The sequence below is a fragment of the Trichechus manatus genome, unplaced genomic scaffold (assembly GCF_000243295.1).
Source record: "Trichechus manatus latirostris isolate Lorelei unplaced genomic scaffold, TriManLat1.0 scaffold00081, whole genome shotgun sequence".
Classification (NCBI taxonomy): Eukaryota; Metazoa; Chordata; class Mammalia; order Sirenia; family Trichechidae; genus Trichechus; species Trichechus manatus.
Window position 1 is genome coordinate 2,554,665 of NW_004444017.1, and position 14,069 is coordinate 2,568,733.

Consider the following 14,069-nt stretch of genomic DNA (forward strand, 5'->3'; position numbering starts at 1 on the left):
CAGGAAACCCTGGGCAAGCTACCAACTCTTCAGTGTCCCCGCCTCCCCCCCACCCCCAATATATTCAAGAGGCAGTAATGTCATCTCCCCGAAGGATTGCTGTGAGGGTTAAATTCACTCACCCCCATGGGATGGGAGCACAGAGCCTGTGCACAGGGAAGACTCTACACTCACTCGTGGTCACTATGTCACAGTTGTTAGGGGGGATGATGGAGAGGGCGAGAAGCAGACAGGAGAAATTCAGGTTGCAGGACACAATGGAGGAGCAGGAGGAATGAAGGGCAACAGCGGAGAGATAAGTAAATAGGTAGAGAGACACTCTGGGAAAGAGGACAGCAGAGAGGACTACCAGGAGGGAGGGGTAATGGGTGGCTCCCAGATGAAGAAAAATAAAGGAAGATAAGATTCCTGAGTGGCTACAGGCTCCAAGCCCCTTGCTCAACCATCCTGGGCAATCTCTTTCCTGCCCCTCCCCCATCCCCCAGCAGCAGGGTAGGTGAGGATATACCCTGGCTCCTGCATTCCCATCTCCTCCGCCCTCCAGGAGGTGGACGCTGGGACCCTGCCCTGCAGCCATCCCTCCCAAGCAGTCAGCATTGTGGGTGTCTGAGGGCCTAGCCCTAACACATCCAGGAAGTGGGTCACACCAAGAGGGTGTCCATGGCCTTTCATCAGCCCCCTCTCCTCAGCCACCTGCCCTAGGGCCACTGAGGGGGGTACCCAGCATGTTAGGTTGTTGTTGTGCTGGTTCCAGTCAAGTCGATTTTGACTCAGAGTGACCCCATGTAACAAAGGAGAACTGCACCATAGGGTTTTCTTGGTTGTAATCTTCACGGAAGCAGATCGCCAGGTCTTTCTCCCACAGAGCTGCTGGGTGGGTTTGAACCGTCAACCTTAAACGTCAAGCGCTTAACTGATTGTGCCATCAGGGCTCCTTGGCCCCAGCAAAAAGCCCCTCAAAATAATCCATGGAAGGAAGGTGAATTAGGTTCCACAGATGCAGACACCTCTGGAGTCCCTTCTCTCTGCGCCTCAGTGTCTCCATTTGCAAAAAAAAAAAAAAAAAAAGGGGGGGGGAGTAAATCTTGCACTTTTTCTCCTCAGAGCCTCTCCTCAGGATTCTAAAATAAAGAAGTAATCATGAAAGTACTTGAGAGGCAAAAGTACTGGACCAAACCAGTTGGCTTTACTTTAAGTGCTATGAAAATTCAGATCCCAGAAAAGATAATTTAGCAAGGGAGTCTTTGACTAACAGAAAGACTTGTCAAGGGCACTGGCAGAAACTGAGTTTACATACATACACACACCCAGGCTTGCACTGCTCACCAAAGGCTTTGTTTACCCAGCCTTGGGGATGGGTTTGCAGCTCTTCCAAAGAAAGAGATGGGACTGTCAACCCTGGCCAGGGCCAAAGGGTACACCCAACCCCATGCAGCACCAGGCACCCTGGATAGTGAGTGGGGGCACACTGCTGCCCTCAGCATAGGCAGCGGCCCTCTGGGACTCAGAGCATCAGGGAGTCAGGAGAAGCCCTGCAGGGGCCCTAGAGGCAGTGGGCACTAGAAGATCCATGAAAGCAAGACTTATGGTTCATCTTCAGCTCTGCACCATTTTCCAGCTCTAAGCCTTGATCATCTCTGAAAAAGGATCCGCCCCTGGACAAGGCCACAGCTCCCAAGACATAAGAGTGGGACAGGTTGTACTGAGCTTGGACAAGAGGCAGGAGATGGCCCTCATCCTAACCTTGCCCATTTTTCACAGAAATGTTCTTCTGTCCCAGAGCCACCCTGCCTGGACAGGGACAGGGTTGAGGATGGAGATGATCTAGAAATTCTGCTAACGGCCTGAAGCCCTGAAACCCTAGGCTGAGGTCACCATCACATGGGACCCACCCTGACCCAGAAAACCCACCCCCACTGAGTCTCTCCTGTTCCAGCCACACACCCAGTGGCTTGTCCCTCAAGGCATGACAATCACCCTACCTCCCATTCCAGAATGCATGGTCATCCAGTTTGGAAACAAGGCCATGTATGTGGATGAAACCCAGGCTGGGCACCAGCATTTGTTTTTCTGGATGGGGCCAGCGCAGCCTGACCCGGCAGTCATGAGAGTGGACTGAGTCAGAGAAGATTCCTGGCAAACCAAGATGTCCACCTGTGCTTCTTATTCTAAAGCGTGCTCTACGGCAGGTGCTAAGCCAGGAGCAGAACTTCAAGAAAGGCGCTGTTTCTTCTGGTCTTTTTCATAGGCTGTTCTCCAGCCCCCACCCCCTTCCCTGGTCCTACCTTTATCCTTGAAAAAAGACCAAGGTTCAGAACATCAAACTCTTACCTCACTTTCTGAGTCCCTCACACGTATCATCTTCTTTGGGAGATGAACTGTCTCCAGAATATTAAAGAACTCTCAAAACAAACAAAATTCAGCAAAAGATTTGAACAGATATGTCACCAAAGAAGATATAGGAATGGTAAATAAGCACATGAAAAGCTGCTCTACATCATTAGTCTTTGTTGTTGTTAGCTGTTAGGTACTGTTGAGTTAGTTCCGACTCATAGCGACCCTACGTACAACAGAACGAAACACTGCCCAGTCCTGCACCAATCTAATAATCATGGCTATGTGTGAGCCCATTGTTGCGGCCACTGTGTCAATCCTTCTGGTCAAGGGTCTTCCTCTTTTTTCTCTGACCCTCTACCTTACCAAGCATAATGTCCTTTTCCAGGGACTGGCCCCTTCTGATAACGTATCCAAAATATGTGAGACAAAGTCTCGCCATCCTCGCTTCCAAGGAGCACTCTGGCTATATTTCTTCCAAGACAGACTTCGTTATTCTGGCAGTCCATGGTATATTCAATATTCTTAGCCAACACCATAATTCAAAGGCATCAATTCTTCTTCGGTCTTCCTTATTTATTGTCCAGCTTTCACATGCATATGAAGCGACTGAAGATACTATGGCTTGAGTCAGGCACACTTTAGTCCTCAAGGTGACATCTTTGCTTTTCAACACTTTAAAATGATCTTTCGCAGCAGATTTGTCCAATGCAATATGTCATTTGATTTCCTGACTGCTGCTTCCATGGGTGTTGATTGTGGATCCAAGTAAAATGAAATCCGTCACAACTTCAATCTTTTCTCCACTTACCATGATGTTGCTTATTGATCCAGTTGTGAGGATTTTTGTTTTATGTTGAGGTCTAATCCATACTAAAGGCTGTAGTCTTTAATCTTCATCAGTAGGTGCTTTAAGTCCTCTTCGAATTCAATAAGCAAGGTTGTGTCATCTGCATACAACAGGTTGTTAATGAATCTTCCTCCAATCCTGATGCCACGATCTTCTTCATATAGTCCAGCTTCTCGGATTATCTGCTCAGTATACAGATTGAATAAATATGGTGAAAGGACACAACCCTGATGCGCAGCTTTCCTAGTTTTAAACCACACAGTTTCCCCTAGGTCTTTAGGGAAGTGCAAATTAAAATCCAATGAGAGTCTACAACATACCTATTAGAGTGGTTTAAAAAAAAAACAAAAAACTTGACAATACCAAGTGCAGGTGAGGATATGGAGCAAATGGAACTTTCATATTTTGCTGGTGGAATGCCAAATGGCACAGTCCGTTTGGCAGTTCCTTAAAACATTAAACATACACATACTATATGACCTAGCAATCCCACTCCTACGTATTTACACAAGAGAAATGAAAGCATCTGCACACACAAAAACCTACATGCAAATGTTATAGCAGCTTTATTCATAATCATCAAAAGCTGGACACAACCCAAAAGTCCTTCAACCAATGAATGGATGAACAGTTTATGGTACATTCATATAATGGAACACAACACAAGAATAAAAATAAACAAACTATTGATATATGCAACAACTTGGATGAATGTCAAAGGCATTATGCTGAGTATAAGAAGCCAGACCCAAAAAGTGACATACTGTATGATTCTATTTATATGACATTCTTGAAAAGGTAAAATTACAGGAATGGAGAACAGATCAGTGTTGCCAGGGAATGGGGGGGAGGGGCACCATGGGGAGGGATTGACCACAAACAGGCAACAGCACAAAGGGAATCTTTTGGAGTGATGGACCTGTTCTGTATCTTGACTGGTGGTGAATACACAACTCTATACATTTTTCAAAAGCCATAAAATTGTATACCATAAAGAGTTAATGTTATTACATGTAAATTTAAAAAATAAATTTTTTTTGAAAAAATTCTCTTTACTCTGCCAGAGGTCCCAGCTCAAATCCACCGCATTCATAAAGCCATTATCTCCCCTCTAATCATTTTATGACTATTACCCTCACATCACTGCTTTTTTTATTTTATTTTTATCTTCTCACTGATATCTCTCCCTCTCTTTCACACAACAGCATGGTATCAAAACCCTACTCAACCTTCAAAGGCAGCTCCAACGCTTCCTCCTCTGTGAAGCCATTCCTGACCCTGCCCAGCCCCATCAGAATGAATCATCTTTACCAGACACCCCCACAGCACTTGTTTGCGCCTCTCATTAGCCCTTCTTTCATCTTGCAGGTTGTTGTCATTACTATTTACAGTCTGTCCCCGCTTTGCACTGCAAGCTCCTTGAGGGCCGAGACCAAGTCTTCTCCTCCATATTCCCTGCAACGGCGCCTAGCATAGTGCAAGGCACACAGTGGGTGCTCTGTGACCACGGTGGATTGGCTGAGTGCAGGTGCAGCCGGAGGGGGCTGAGGCCAAAAGACAAGAGCTGGCAGGGCTGGGCTGACAGTGTTCTGAGGAGGGTATCAGAAGCCACCGAAGCAGCTTTACTTCTTCTCTTGCATAAGCAGAGCAACTATTGCTTAAAACCTCCAAGTACTGGAAGTGACCCCGTCTCCCATTCCAACGTGAGGTCATCCAATTTACAATGAAGTATTTCTCGGGATCCTTGTGCTTCCTCCATGCCACCCAGCACAGTTCCAAGATCCAGGCAGATGGATGCTCGAACAAACCTGCTGAGAAACTGAAACCTGTCCCTTCATCGGTGTGCTGTCACTTCTCACTTCCAGAAGGCAGACCTTCTTGGTAACAATAGCAGATCAGGTCCATGTGACTGGAAGTCAATTTCATTAAGCAAAACTACCATGGTATAGGCATACTCCACCACAGGGCTCCTCTGTGATTGCGTTTTCCCAAGCACATGACTCGTATGTCCACCTTACAAACTCCAGTTTGTCCAAGGTTTAAGGACCATCTATAAGTCATTTATTTAACAAACACTTATCTGGGGCATTGCATGTGCCAGGCAATGAACTAAGCACCTTATACATTAACTCATTTAATCGTCACATCAATCCACTGATTTGAGGGTTCTAGTAATACTATTATTCCCAATTTACAAAGAGGGAAACTGAGACACATAGCAGTTAGGTTAACATGCCCAAGGCCACACAGCTGGTAAGTGGCAGAACAGGGATTCAAGCCGAGACAGATCGGCTATAAGGCTGTGCTGTCCAAACAGTAGCCACTTGTCACATGTAGCTACTGAGCACTTGAAATGTGGCTAATCCGAACTGAGGTGTGATGTTAAGTGTGAAAAAAAAAGCAAAGTCGTTGCTGTCAATTCCGACTTGTGGCGACCCCATGTGTTACAGAGTAGAACTGCTCCACAGGGTTTTCTTGACTTTATAATCTTTATGGAAGCAGATCACCAAGCCTTTCTTCTGTGGTACCTAATGCTTGGTGGATTCGAACCGCCAACCTTTTGGTTAATAGTCATGTGCAAACTGTGTGAGCCACCGAGGGACCTGAAAGTGTAAAATACACCCGGATTTCAAACAGTATGAAAAAAATATAAAATATCTCATCAATATTTTAAAATATTGATTACATGCTAAAGTGATATTGTAGATATATTAGGTAAAATAAAACACATTATTAAAATTCATTTCACTCTTTTCTTTTTACTTTTTAAACATGGCTACTAGATCATTTAAAATTACTTCTGTGGCTTGCATGATAGTATTTCTATTGGACAGTGCCGGTCTGGAGTCTGTGTCCCTCATACCCACTACTCCTGCTGGGGTCGTCATCCCTACCATGCAGCATCAGGGTGGGAACGAGGTGCAGCATCTCTCTCACACCCTGATCTTGCAACTTGTCAAACACAATGGGAGCCAGGCAATAACTCCCAACTTCCCCACTCTGCCTCCTCTAACCACTCGGACACTGCCCCACCCCACCCCACATCATCCAGCCTTAGCTCCAGCTTTGGAGGCAGCTGAGCTCTACCTCCCTCCAGCAGGAATCCCACAATGTTCAAAAGGGAAAGTAGCCACAGATCATCTAGTGTAACCCCACACGTGACTGTGGAGAAACAGGCCCAGGACCACAGACGCTGAGAGGAAGCAGAGGCCTTATAGGTCATCTATTCCAATAGCCTGTCCAGCAGAGACCCCCTCCACAGCATTCCTAACAAGAGGTCAGCCACACAGGCTCTGCTAAGACACCCACAATAATGGCAGCTTGTTACTTAACAGGTCACGGTGTCTCCGAGGTGGCAATCAGAGGTAGCTCCCAGTGTGGCTGAGCATCACGGAGCTTGGTGGACTTCGGCTTTCCTTGACGCAGACCTCACCACACCACTGGCCCACACAAGCTCATGGTTTAACGTTGCGGTGGGAAGAGTCAGTTCAACCTGGGGTCAAACTCCAAGTCCAGTCTTAATGTCTGTGTAACTTTTTTTCTCTTCTGTAACATAGTGCTTCAAAAACAAAAACCCTATTTCACAAGGTTGCTATGAAAATAAATGAGACAATGTACGCAGAAATGTCTAGAATGCCTGGCACGTAATAGGCACTTCATAAATGTTAGTTTCCCTTCTCCTTCACCCGAAAATTCCAAGTTTTGTGTGTGCGTGTGTGCTTTTTTCATATGAATTGAAAATAAGTTCCACCCTTTTCTATACTTACATAATTGATGTTTCAAACTTAAATGCAGGATTTTACACTTAAACCTATTTGATTTCATCTTGAGACAAGGATAGATGCTCAACGCTATTCAGTGTCACGTAATTTTTAATGGCTAAACGTTGAAAACCACCTGTAAGTCCAGCAGGGTGTTGCTAAATAAATGAAGATCTTCATATAATGTAATATTCAGATCCTAAAAATCATGTTTTTAAATCATTTTTATGACATAGACATTATTATATAAAGTTCAGTGGGAAAAAAACAGGATAGAATATAATCGCAATTACATTAAAATATACAGATTTGCACGAACACAAATTTGGAGGGAAATATACCAAAATACTAACCATACTCATCCCTGAATTGTGGTACTATGTACTATTTTGTCTTCTTCTTTATAGACTTCCTTATTTTCCAGGTTTTCTACCATGGCCATGCATTAATTTTAAGAGTTATAAAAAAAAAAACTTTTTTATTTCATCTTTCTACTTAATCACAGCATTCTAATCAATTGAGATGATTTTGAATCCGGTTCTGTCATCCACTATATTTGCTACAACATGCTATGTAAGTGAGCTTTGCCACTCACTGGTTGTGTGACACCCACAGAATCGATAAACAACATGCTTCTTTCTATGCTGCACAGTAGTCCCCCCTTATCCACAGGGGATACATTCCAAGACCCTCAGTGGATGCTTGAAACTGCGGATAGTACTGAGCCCTACATATGTTTTTTTCCTATACATACATACTTACGATAAAGTTTACCTTATAAATGAGGCACAGTAAAAGAGTAAGAACAATAACTAATAATAAAATAGAACAGTTATAACAGTATACTGTAATAAAAGTTACGTGAATGTGGTCTCTCTCTCAAAATATTAAGTCAAGAACTTTCACCTTTTCACTTACATGAAGCACTTTACGGCTTCTCTTTGGCATATCCAGATTTCCGGCATCACTACTCTTGCGCTTTGGGGCCATTACTAAGTCAAATAAGGGTTACTTCAACATAAGCACTGCGATCCTGCGATAGTTGCTCTGATAACCGAGACAGCTAAGTGACTAAGAGGCGGGTAGTACATACAGCTTGGACAGGCTGGACAAAGGGATGATTCACATTACAGGTGGGACAGAGACGGATGGCATGAGATTTCATCATGCTACTCAGAACGGTGTGCAACTTAAAACTTATGAATTGCTTATTTCTGGAATTTTCCATTTAATATTTTCAGATCGTGGTTGACCTTGGGTAACTGAAACCACGGAAAGCAAAACCGTGGATAAGGAGGGACTACTGTACCTCAGCCCGAGACAAAATGTGCAAGAGAAGACAAAGCCAAAGAAAGAGCTCTGTGGTCCACCTCTAGAAACCTCCCTCGGGGTGACATGACCTCAGTCATCAGTACTCAGGAAAATCTTTCACCAGCTACACACCCATCACACTGCTCGTCAGTAAAACCACATGAACCTTGCTTGTAAATCCTTAGACTCAAAATACTTACCGAACACTCTACCCAAATTAGATTATTTTTCCAAGACTTGTTAGAGTGAATCCATGTTGGCCACTAGTTATCTCAACTTCCTTTTCTAAATCCCCAGATTGTCTGTTGAAAATTCTGACCTAGAATTTGGTTAGGGGTCAATAAGAAGCTTACCAGCTTGTCATTTCTAGGATCTCCATCACGACCACTTTAGAAAACAAGGATAGCATTTGTCCCTCTCTCTCTCTCTCTCTCACACACACACACACACACACACACCCTCCTATCTATCAGGGCTCCTCCAAGATCCTGGCAGAAGTTCTGCTGTTACTCCTGCTACTTCCCTCTGGATCCCAAAACCTGATCTGCAAGAATTTGGCAACCTGAACTCATGAAAAGCACTCAGCGTGGTCTGACTCTCACTCCTCCCAAAGTGGGCCTTAGCCTTCTCACAATGTCTGTTCCACCCTAACAAAAAGGAGCCCAGGTGGTGCAATGGCTAAACACTCAGCTGCTAACCTAAAGATCAGCGGTTCGAACCCACCAGCAGCTAGCTCCACAGGAGAAAGACCTGGCAATTTGTTCCTTTAAAGATTACAGCCTACACAACCCTGTGGGGCAGTTCTACTCTGTCACATTGGGTCACTTTGAGTGGAAACTGACTCGACAGCACCTAGCAACAACAACAACCCAAAAATGAAGGCAAGATATAGTGAGTCCTCTGCCTTCCGTGAACATTCTAACACCTGGCTAAGCAGGAATCTCCTCCTGCCTGTTCTGGTCATCTTGTTGCTCTGAATGTGGCTAAAGACATCTCTTTCTGTTGTCCAGCTGACCCAGGCCTGTTGACTCCCCACCCAGAGCTCTGCCCACTGCACAACTTCACCTCCCCAGTCAACTATTACTCAAGGCTAAATGCCAAGTTGCAGATCAGCCAGGAAGAAACAAAACTAGCCTTTTATCCAGGCCAGGACGATTCACACAGATACGTCAGGGGCACAAAGGCCAGGGAAAGGCATGGTTCTGGCAGGGGTGAGCCTGGCATGAGCCGAGGCTGGCAGACACCACAGAAACTTTGCTGGTAAAATCAACTGAAGGCTCAGCCAAATAATGGGCTCAACGCAGCTCAGATTTCACTCTGAGTCAACAGCCCCTTTGAGAAGAGCCCCACTCCAGAGGCACACCCTGTGTGTCATCAGCCCCTCCTTAGTGCCCTTTGCACTGCCCCCAACACTCTGCCTTTTCCTTTAGGCCGGATATGCAATCCCAACCCCCAGGAGGGTCACCATTTCCCTCAGCACAGCTCCCATTTCCTGCCCTGGTGACTCCTCTGAAGTCTATTGTTCCCACCAAGTCTGGGTCAAAGGAAGCTGAGTCCCCACCCATGGGGGCCCGCCTGCCCACACCACAGCTGGCACACACTACAGGCAGCCTGGCTGATCCTCCCACCTTTCCTCCTGTATTAAAGGCAGGAGGATGTGGGTACAGATCTTAGAGACTAGAGTTCTAGTGGAAATTTTCCAAAAGGTCCAGTCCCTACCAGCTGAAGGAACATACAGAAGATTCTAGGGCCATATCACACAGGTGGTGAAGAGAATCCCCCCAATATGTAGATGGAAAAACCCGAAGTAAGGGAGGAGCCATCACTTCAGAGAAGGCAAAATTGGAATTAGAACATAGGAGTTGGAGACTCTGTGCTCCCCAGTGACAAAGTCCCGCCCCCACCTCCACCTGGGCCCCTGAGCTGGTTGAAAGAGGGAGGAGGGGGGTGTGCTGGGGAGCAGCTGTTCAGCTCCAATTTCAGAGCTTTAAAGAGAGCTAGCGTCCCAACCTCTGCCAATAAAGGGTCACAGGGGGCCAAAGGAAGACAGGCAAGGTAAAGCCACCCTCACGAGCTCTGAATTTCCAACTGCCACCAGACTGATTTCAACTACAGGAAAGGCAGTAAGCCAAAGCTGGTGACCAGTGTTCTCCACTTGCACTGGGAATTGCTTTGTGACAGGTATTGTTTTGTGACAGCCACCAGCACAAGGCTCCAGAATGAAAGCCAAAGAAGGTTGTGACATATGCATCCCAGGAGATCTAGAAAGATAAGGGGAGACCTTTCACTGGCACACTGACTAGTGAGGAAGAAGGAAGGCGTGTTTTAAAGACCTCCTGAGGACCGCTTATAGACTTGGCATTCTCAGATTCTACAGTAAAACGGCTCCTTCCACAAGAGAGAAATTTCTGCTGAGACAGGGGAATATTTCTGCCCCCTCACAACCTTATTTGAGCCATAAGATGGGAAACACGGCCCAAGTGAGACTATGCCAGCCTCCACGCCTGTTAGATGATGGTGGTTTCAGGTCTGAGGCATGGGATCCACAGAGCAGGAGACAGAATGCAAAGCGAAAAGAGAGGGTTCTAAGCCCAGCTCCGCCACTCACTGCTTGTATGACCTTAAGCCAGTTACTGCCCCTCTAGTAATTAAAAATAGTTTCTCTATTTTTAAAATGAAGGGTTTAGACCCTGACATTAGTGTGTCCAACAGTGTTCATCAAGTTCACCCTGGGGGTACTAGCTACCCTGGTTTCCTAAGGATGAATAACATGGCACAGGGCCTGGCCCACAGTAATGCTCAATTCACGATCACTAAATAAATACATGAATGAATAGAGCAGGGTTCCTTAAAGCGTGTTCAGAGAAACACTATTTTGAACACTAGTCCCTAGGAGAAAAGACGTTCCGTGCTGAAATAAGCTTAGGAAACACTGAGTATAATATCTACTGAGTCCCTGGGATGTGCCAGGCACTGAACTAGGTGTTTTACAAACATTGAATTTTCACAAGAAACTTTCTGGATAGATGTTATTACCCCAACCTCCCATCCCATGTTACTTACCGGGATGCTAAGGCTGAGAGCCTTAAAGTTAGTGAGTGACTGTCAGGATTTTACCCAGAACTGTCCAACCCCATCCTATACCGTTTCCACTCCATCACTGCTGCCTTTAGACCACACTCCCTTGCAACCCCAGTCATACCCTTGGCCTAATCAGGTGAGAAGGTGAAGTGGCTCCCACCAGAACATCTGAATCCTTTAGGGTGGATGGAAGAACAGAGAATCCCACCACTCTGAGTTTCGCACCCCTTCCTTCCAAGAAGCTCTAAACACACTTGCATCATCTTGTTGTGGGACTGAAAAAAGAACGCTGATACCAGGTCCACCTGTGCCCCCACCACCACCATCACATGTTATGTCACTTCTGCCAGTCAGTCTCCTGGGCACTGTGGCTCTCTCCCTACCCAGTTCATTCCTTGAAAATGACAAAAACCCCAAATGGAGCAAAAACACCTCTATGCAAAGTAGAAAAGAAGAGAAGAGGAAGCCAAGACCCTTCCCCCTGAAGAGTTTCCCCAAGGTCACCTAGCAAATCAGGGGTAGCTCTTACCTCCCAGGCTGGCACTAAAGCATTCATGCAATTAGCTACTCATCCCCCTTCGCACAGGAAAGTGTTGAGCATCTAACAAGTTGTAGAGGATGAGAGTTCATTTCATTTGATTGCCTGGTCAGCTCCAAGAATAGTTGGACCAATAGAAAGTGGTTTAGGCTTGTATACATTGATCCTTATCTGTCCTTGGGGACAACTTAAAGGTACTATCTACACAAGTCTCAAGATTCAAAATGGTCTCCCTCTTTCTGGGGGACAATTTCCACAAACATTTCCAACTCTCACTATCAACAACCTGTCCCATTGCCTAAAGGCAAAGATCTGAACTTCTTTTTGCCTTCTACCAGCTTGTTCTCCAAACTTTCCACGCAAGAACAGGATCCATTTTCCCTTGGAGAAACAGGGCAGAGGTAGCAGCTTCCTTCCAGCTCTGCCCACTCCAGGGAGAATGGAGCCTGGGGACCACACACTACAACAAGCACACTCAAATCATCCCTGCACCCATACAACCACACACTGTCTCTGGCCCATGGTTATGCAGGGAGGAAGAACATTCATATCCAGAACCAACATCCTCATAGAGAAACACCCACTTAGAGAAAGGCATCACATAGCTACTCAGAGACTCTCGGCTTTCATATAGACAGCACACTTCTCAAGTAGAAATATACAGACTCTGTCACTCATGCTCAACACAAATACGCCTACTGGAAGCAGAGGTGAGTCATATGCGAACCGGTGGCAGCCCCATATACACTCAAAGCTGAGATACACACCGTCGGAGGGCACATGAACTCCCCAGAGGCACATACTCACAGAGGCATGTTCCTGGATTGCTAACTTTGGGGTTTGGAAGTTCTGCTCCCTAGATCCACTAGTCCCCATCAAGGAACACAACAGACTTCTCAACTCTTGAGGGGTGGGCACCTTTTGTAGAGGTCCCCCACTCTTGCATAGCCTTTGCAATTAAAACAGCCAATACACCTATCTCCAGAGCTCCTCTCTCTGCCCAAAGAGAAACGGGTTCAGCAGAAAAGGGGCATGAGTGTCGGGTCTCTTCTACCCCTGGTGCTCTAGGCTCTGCCTCTGGTCCTTTCAGCTACCCGGACTCCCTTTCTCCAAAGCCCCAGGTATCCCACCGCTCTCCTGGTCGTCCACATCGCCTCTACCATCCTCCGTCGCGCCGCCTCCACGTGCCCTGCTCTCTCTCGAGTCTCATCCCTGGGGAGAGTACTTCACGCACCATCCCCAGATGCCTGCCCTCTGGCGAAGTCCTGCAAACTCCCTGATCCTCTCAGTGCACCCTATCCCGCCCTCCCCGCTCCGCAGCCTTACCGGTCCCAGGGTGCGGGAAGGTGAGGTGGGTGCGCTAAGTCAGTTCCAAGGAGCCCGCCCCGAGCGCCAACTCTTCCTGCCTCGGCTCTGCTGAGGTCCCAGGAGGCGAGCGATTCCACAGCAGGGACGACAGAGGCTCAGCGAAGAGAGACTGGGCTCACCCACTGCGGACCAGCAGGCAGGGGAGGAAGGCGGGGCGGCGCGGGACCGAGCCAACCCCGAGCGGCCCGAGCTAAGTTGGCCGTAGCCTGGGTCCCCGGTGCGCGGAGCGGGGCGAGCGGAGGAAGTCTTCCCAGAATGGGACTGACGGGAAAACACGGGAGAGCCCTATTCCTGGAGGAATGAGTCAACCGGGAGAGAGGAAGGGAACTCGGGGGGAAAAGGCACCGGGCGCAGGGAGAGGGCGGAAGAGAGGGAAGCCGGGCAGAGGGGCAGGGAGAGCGCGCCGGGGGAAGAAAGAAGAGAGAGGGCAGGACCGAGCGAACGAAGGAGTGCAGAGAGCTCCAAGGCGGGAAAGGGGAGCGGCGGAAAGAAAAGAGCAAACGGGAGCACGCGGCGCGCGAAGGGCGAGCGCCGAAGGAAGGGGCGGAGGGCCGCAGGGGCCACGCGCGCGGGCGGGCGGGCGAGCGGCCGGAGGAAGTGGCGCGACCGGGCGGCGGGGCAGGCGCCACTCACCTGAAGCGGGGACGCGGCTGCCGGGCGGCGGGAGCCGGGGGAGCTGCGGGCTCTCCCCGCCCCCTAGCCTCAAGTTTGAAAGGAGGAAGCCTGGAATGTGCGGAATGAGGGCTGGTATGAGATGCGCGCAGCTGAGGGAGGGCGGGAGGGAGTGGCGGCCGCGCCACCGGCACCTCGGGGAGGAGACTGGGAC

General features: G+C 47.7%; 1 protein-coding gene across 3 annotated transcripts in view; it reads right to left on the reverse strand.

Moving 5' to 3' along the window:
- TEAD4 (TEA domain transcription factor 4) overlaps positions 1 to 14,061 on the reverse strand; it is an 89,700-nt gene extending 75,639 nt beyond the window's left edge. For 2 of the 3 annotated variants that reach the window (XM_004381180.2, XM_004381181.2), the window contains exons 1-2: positions 13,884 to 14,061; positions 13,202 to 13,291 (exon numbers count right to left, since the gene is read on the reverse strand). The gene's annotated coding sequence lies outside the window, so the exon portion shown is untranslated. Of the gene's footprint in view, positions 1 to 13,201; positions 13,292 to 13,883 lie in introns of those variants that run through there. The other variant, XM_004381182.1, reaches the window with a different exon arrangement.
- Between the last annotated feature and the right edge of the window lie 8 nt (positions 14,062 to 14,069).